Source organism: Tiliqua scincoides, chromosome 1, assembly GCF_035046505.1.
Source record: "Tiliqua scincoides isolate rTilSci1 chromosome 1, rTilSci1.hap2, whole genome shotgun sequence".
Taxonomy (NCBI): domain Eukaryota; kingdom Metazoa; phylum Chordata; class Lepidosauria; order Squamata; family Scincidae; genus Tiliqua; species Tiliqua scincoides.
The window spans coordinates 63,678,853-63,685,006 of NC_089821.1; positions in this window are offsets into that span (position 1 = coordinate 63,678,853).

A 6,154-nucleotide genomic window follows, 5' to 3' on the forward strand; every position below is an offset into this window, starting at 1 on the left:
CTTTGTGGTCAGAAATACCCTGCTTAAATCCATCATCCCACCTACTGTGGGAAGTGAAAGAATTTTGTCCCTGCAGCTCCAGTCATCAACAGGACCTGTCACTCTCATCAGTGCTTATGCACCGACTCTGTCGTCTCCAGCAGAAGCCAAAGACAAATTCTATGATGACCTGGCCACCACTGTCAAGAAAATCCCTGTAAAAGAGCCATTGTTCATCCTCAGCGATTTCAATGCTAGAGTTGGTGCTGATAACAGTTCATGGCCCACTTGCTTAGGTCAGTTTGGCACTGGGAGGATGAACGAAAATGGCCAACGCCTGCTAGAGTTTTGCTGTCATCACGGTCTCTGTGTCAGCAACACGTTCTTCAACACAAAGCCCCAACATAGAGTCTCTTGGAGACATCCAAGATCAAAGCACTGGCACCAGCTCGACCTGATTCTCACCAGACGCTCCAGCCTTCCCAGCATCAAGATCACACGCAGTTATCATGGTGCTGCCTGCGACACTGACCACTCCCTGGTGTGCAGCAGAGTGAAACTGCAAACAAAGCGACTGTATCACACGAAAAAGGAAGGAAGACCTCGCATTGATACCAGCAAGACCCGGGATCAGAGAACAGTGGAGGAATTTACACAAGCGCTTGAGGAATCTCTTCCAGGCCCGGCCGACGCAAACGCATCCAACAGATGGGAACATTTCAAGAATACCGTTTACAACACCGCCTTGTCCATATTCGGCAAGAAGACCAACAAGGCGGCAGACTGGTTTGAAGCCCACTCTGAGGAGTTGACACCAGTCATTGAGGAAAAGAAGAGAGCTCAAGCAGCATACAAGGCCTGTCCCAGTGAGCGCAACCTGCAGGTCCTCCGAACTGCTCGCAGCAAAGTCCAACAGACTGCCAGGAGATGTGCTAATGACTACTGGCTCCAGCTCTGTTCCGAGATACAGATAGCAGCTGACACGGGCAACATCAAGGGGATGTATGATGGTATCAAGCAGGCCCTAGGTCCCACACAGAGGAAAATTGCCCCTCTGAAGTCTGCCACAGGCGAGGTCATCCAGGATCGGGCGCAGCAGATGGAACGCTGGGTGCAGCACTATTCTGAGCTATATTCCAGAGAAAATGTAGTCACCGAAGAAGCACTGAACAACATTGAGTGCCTGCCTGTGCTGGAAGAGCTTGACAGTGAACCAACCCTAGAAGAATTTCACGTGGCCCTAGACTCCCTTGCCTTTGGCAAGGCACCTGGAAAGGACAGCATCCCTGCTGAAGTCCTAAAATGCTGCAAAGAGATCATCGTCACTGAGCTGCATGAAATCCTCTGTCTCTGCTGGAGAGAAGGTGGAGTACCTCAAGACATGAGGGATGCAAACATCATCACACTGTACAAGAACAAAGGTGACAGGGGTGACTGCAACAACTACCGCGGCATCTCTCTCCTTAGCGTTGTAGGAAAGCTGTTTACCCGAGTTGTACTAAAGAGGCTCCAGGTACTTGCAGAGAGCGTCTATCCAGAATCGCAGTGTGGATTCCGAGCCAACAGGTCCACCACTGATATGGTATTCTCCCTTAGACAACTGCAGGAGAAATGCAGGGAACAACGACAGCCACTCTTTATAGCCTTCATAGATCTCACAAAGGCTTTCGACCTGGTCAGCAGAGACGGCCTCTTCAAGATTCTCCCCAAGATCGGATGTCCACCCAGGCTCCTCAGCATCATCAGATCTTTCCACAAGGACATGAAGGGCACTGTTGTCTTCGATGGCTCCACATCAGACCCTTTAGACATCCGAAGCGGAGTGAAGCAGGGCTGTGTTCTTGCACCAACCTTGTTTGGGATTTTCTTCGCTGTCCTGCTGAAGCAGGCCTTTGGAACTGCAACAGAAGGCATCTATCTCCGGACCAGATCAGACGGAAAGGTCTTCAACCTCTCCAGACTGAGAGCAAAATCCAAAGTCCAGCTGAAATGTCTGCGTGACTTCCTCTTTGCCGACGATGCAGCTATCACTACCCACTCTGCCAAAGATCTCCAGCAGCTCATGGATCGTTTTAGCAAGGCCTGCCAAGATTTTGGACTGACAATCAGCCTGAAGAAAACACAGGTCATGGTTCAGGATGTGGACTCACCTCCCTGCATTACAATCTCTGAGCATGAACTGGAGGTTGTCCATGACTTTGTGTACCTTGGCTCAACGATCTCCGACACTCTTTCTCTCGATACCGAGCTAAACAAGCGCATCGGTAAAGCAGCTACCATGTTTTCCAGACTCACAAAGAGAGTCTGGTCCAACAAGAAGCTGACGGAACATACCAAGATCCAGGTCTACAGAGCTTGCGTCCTGAGTACACTTCTGTACTGCAGCGAGTCATGGACTCTTCACTCACAACAGGAGAGGAAACTGAGCGCTTTCCACATGCGCTGCCTCCGACGCATCCTCGGCATCACCTGGCAGGACAAAGTTCCAAACAACACAGTCCTGGAACGTGCTGGAATCCCTAGCATGTATTCACTGCTGAAACAGAGACGCCTGCGTTGGCTTGGTCATGTCGTGAGAATGGATGATGGCTGGATCCCAAAGGATCTCCTCTATGGAGAACTCGTGCAAGGAAAGCGCCCTACAGGTAGACCACAGCTGCGATACAAGGACATCTGCAAGAGGGATCTGAAGGCCTTAGGGATGGACCTCAACAAGTGGGAAACCCTGGCCTCTGAGCGGCCCGCTTGGAGGCAGGCTGTGCAGCATGGCCTTTCCCAGTTTGAAGAGACACTTTGCCAACAGTCTGAGGCTAAGAGGCAAAGAAGGAAGGCCCATAGCCAGGGAGACAGACCAGGGACAGACTGCACTTGCTCCCGGTGTGGAAGGGATTGTCACTCCCGGATTGGCCTTTTCAGCCACACTAGACGCTGTGCCAGAACCACCTTTCAGAGCGCGATACCATAGTCTTTCGAGACTGAAGGTTGCCAATACTGGAGCACCCCCCTCTTGACCCTTCTTTTACCAAAAGTCTTGTCTCCAGGTCCTCAGCAGTTTTTTTTTATTTGTTTTCTTGCTTGCTTGTTTTAAGGTAGCTAGCTAGCTCTGAAGTAAGCATGCAAAACACCTCAGCTGCTATTTTAGCAGCTAGCTCTACTTGAAATAAAGTGTTGTCTTTCCAAGGTATTCAAAAAAAGTCAAGGAGCACCTGCTGAGGCCATGCTCTGCAAGGTCTTGCAACTGCTAGTCCTGTGTGCTTAGTAAAATAATGGTTTTTGTTTGTTTTTTATTTTTAAGATCTTCTTGGGTAAGGTCAACTTCTGTGTATGATTTACATATGAATGTATAATCAGCACTTTGAACAGTAGTGCAAATAAACATATCTTTACATCCAGTTTTGCTCATTTGCAGTACTTCTCCTTCAGGTATCTGGAAACACCTTTAATTTTTTTCTGCAGGCATTTACCTCATTTTGCAAGTCCCCTGAACATGTTGCAAAAGTGCACCTTTGGCAGTGGTGCAGAAACACGTCCTTGGTGGATTATGGCATTTATTAAGGAGAAAGGGGCCTGACATTCCTTTCTTTTCCCCCTTTCTGTTTCCTTTCAACCTATTCCCTATGATGCCTCAAAAATAACTATTGGAAAGTGGCCCCTTTGATTAAGTCCATGTGTGCCAAACATGATATTGAGTGTCAAAGTCCCTGTTTACTGGCTTTGCAGATGTTCTGCAGTAGGTATCTGCTGATAAGCTAAATCAGGGTAGGGAAAGATGCTGAAGATGGAGGTGCAGGAAAGCATGTAGTGCAAGAGATGATAAATGCAGTTAGCTGTCCTTCCATTTCTGCTGAAAAGGTCAAGGCAGGAAAAGGTAGATAAGATGTTCCCTCTTCCTTGGATTTGCATTTGTGAGTATGCAAACTGCACCTATCAGATTTGGGAGAATCTATGCAGAGGCCACAAAAGAAGCCTTGTGTATGAACATAAGCAAGTGATTGCTCAAATGTACAACATAAAGTGAAACGTTTCACATGAAGATTGTTCTCTAGAAAATGTTGGGTAGCCCAGTTCTATAGCATTCCACCTGCGCTGGTGCTGAAAAGCAGCCATAAAGCACACTCTGTCAGCATGTGCTGCTGGAGCACTGGCAGGAAGGCCAGAGACTTTCCCATGCGTATCATCAGAACGCTGGCCGCCTGCCTGAGCAGGTAAGCAAGCACTAAAGGGGGTGGGGGAAGGGCAGAAAGGGGCAGGGAGGGGGCAGAACTGGGTATGGGGGAGGCATGGGAGCAGGGGGCTGCAGGAGGGGTTGGATCCAGCAATGATGGTGCACACCATATCCTATCTTTTTTTTCCCCCCTGCAGCTTTCTGTCCTTGGACTACAGAACTGGTGCAGACCTGAGAAGACCCATTGCAGAGCAGTGGGCTTATTCGGGGGGGGGGGGGAAAGGGATTTAAATCTCTTTTTCATCATGCCTACACCAGTGGGGGAGGGGAAGGGTAGGATTGGGCTCCAAGTCTACCTTGCAACGCTGTTGGGCCAGCTCAGGTCCCTTGTGCCACCCCATTTCCATTTCTGGATTGGGCCCCATGGCCTGGGTGCCCACATAGCAGCGGGACATTGCCCAAACCCTGAAGAGACTGGTTGGCAAGAGCCCAGCAGCAGATCGGCAGCAAAGATCACCAGCCTTGGCAGTTGCTGGGGGGCTGATGGGCTGGAAAACACTGCTACGCTACAGCTCCAGGTACCCACCCCTGGGGCGGGGCCTCAGGTCAGGGAGCGGCCGCAGAGCCAAAATGTGGCCGCTTCTGCTGACGGCTGTGGCTGACTGGGCTCCAGGAAGGCCTGAGATTCCACGAGACCTCAGGCCTGCTCCAAAACTGGACAGTGTGAAGCCCAGGAGCCCAGCACTCATAAGGAGTCCAGCCTCAGGAGTCCAGCCACCGAGGAGAGTGGTCGTTCTTCCTTGGGCCTGGGCTCCTGAAGGACTTCCTTGGGCCTGGGCTCCTGATCCCCTTGGGCTGGGGGATCCCAACACCTGAACCTTGCCAGTCTCTTACCTTGGAGGGGTGGGATTCGCCTCTCCATTAGACCTCGACCCCAAAGAGAGGGGGAAAGAAAGGAAGGCAAAGGATTCCTAGAGGGCAGACTGCAGGACTCTGGGACTTGGGGTGACACCCCAGCACTACCCCACCCCTTGGGAGGGGGTGCAAGAGGGAGGAAGCCTTGCCAGCCAGGGCCAGTGCCTGGATCTTTGCCACAGCCTGCAAGAGGGCTTCCAGCCAACAGCAAGCACCCCATTGAGGTGCTCCCAACCTTGCCTGGGCCGTGCTACCTACCTCCATTGGAATGCTTGCTGAACACTGGACTTTGAGCTGGGCCCCTTGTGGTGCAAGAAGGGGTCCAATGAATGTCAAATCACTTACTGGAGTAAACTGTTTCTGCCATGCCAGCAAAAGGTCTCTGTGGTCCATCCCCAGGAGAAGTAGGTCAACCACACCATGCCACCCCTTACGCTAGCACGATGGGAAGTTGGAGTACCGCCATGGACATCACAGGCCCTTTGGGGTTCTTCAGTCTAGAAAAAAGGCACCTGAGGGGGGACATAATTGAGACATTAAAAATTATGCAAGGGGTGGATAGATGAATGTTGTTTTTCCACTCACACAACACCAGAACCAGGGGACATTCACTAAAATTGAGTGTTGGGAGAGTTAGAACAGACAAAAGGAAATATTTCTTTGCCCAACTCCCCTGATTCACAGATGGCAAATTCAGCAAAAAAAGTAGCATTGTGACTTTGTTCAATAAGTCTTTCTTGGTCTATGAGGATTAATGCTTCTTTTGTGCCACCAGGTGGTGATATAATGATGTCGAAATAACACAATAGTGGCATAGAGTAAAGAGAATTAGCACTATAACATAAGCAAAGGTATGTGTGGAATGAGACAGAAAGGAACACGTTTCTATCTAGAGTGAGCTCATTTAAAAAGAATACACACCAGGATGTGTATGAACCCATCTTAAACCTTGGATGCAATCGCTGGTCCTTAATGATTTTGGGAAGATTCAGTTGCTGCAAAATGGGGCCCAGGCATCCCATCCATAAAGCAATGCACACTGAACAGCAGGGGGGAGTGGCAGACTCAGGGTGCCTGCTATAGATACAGCTGCAT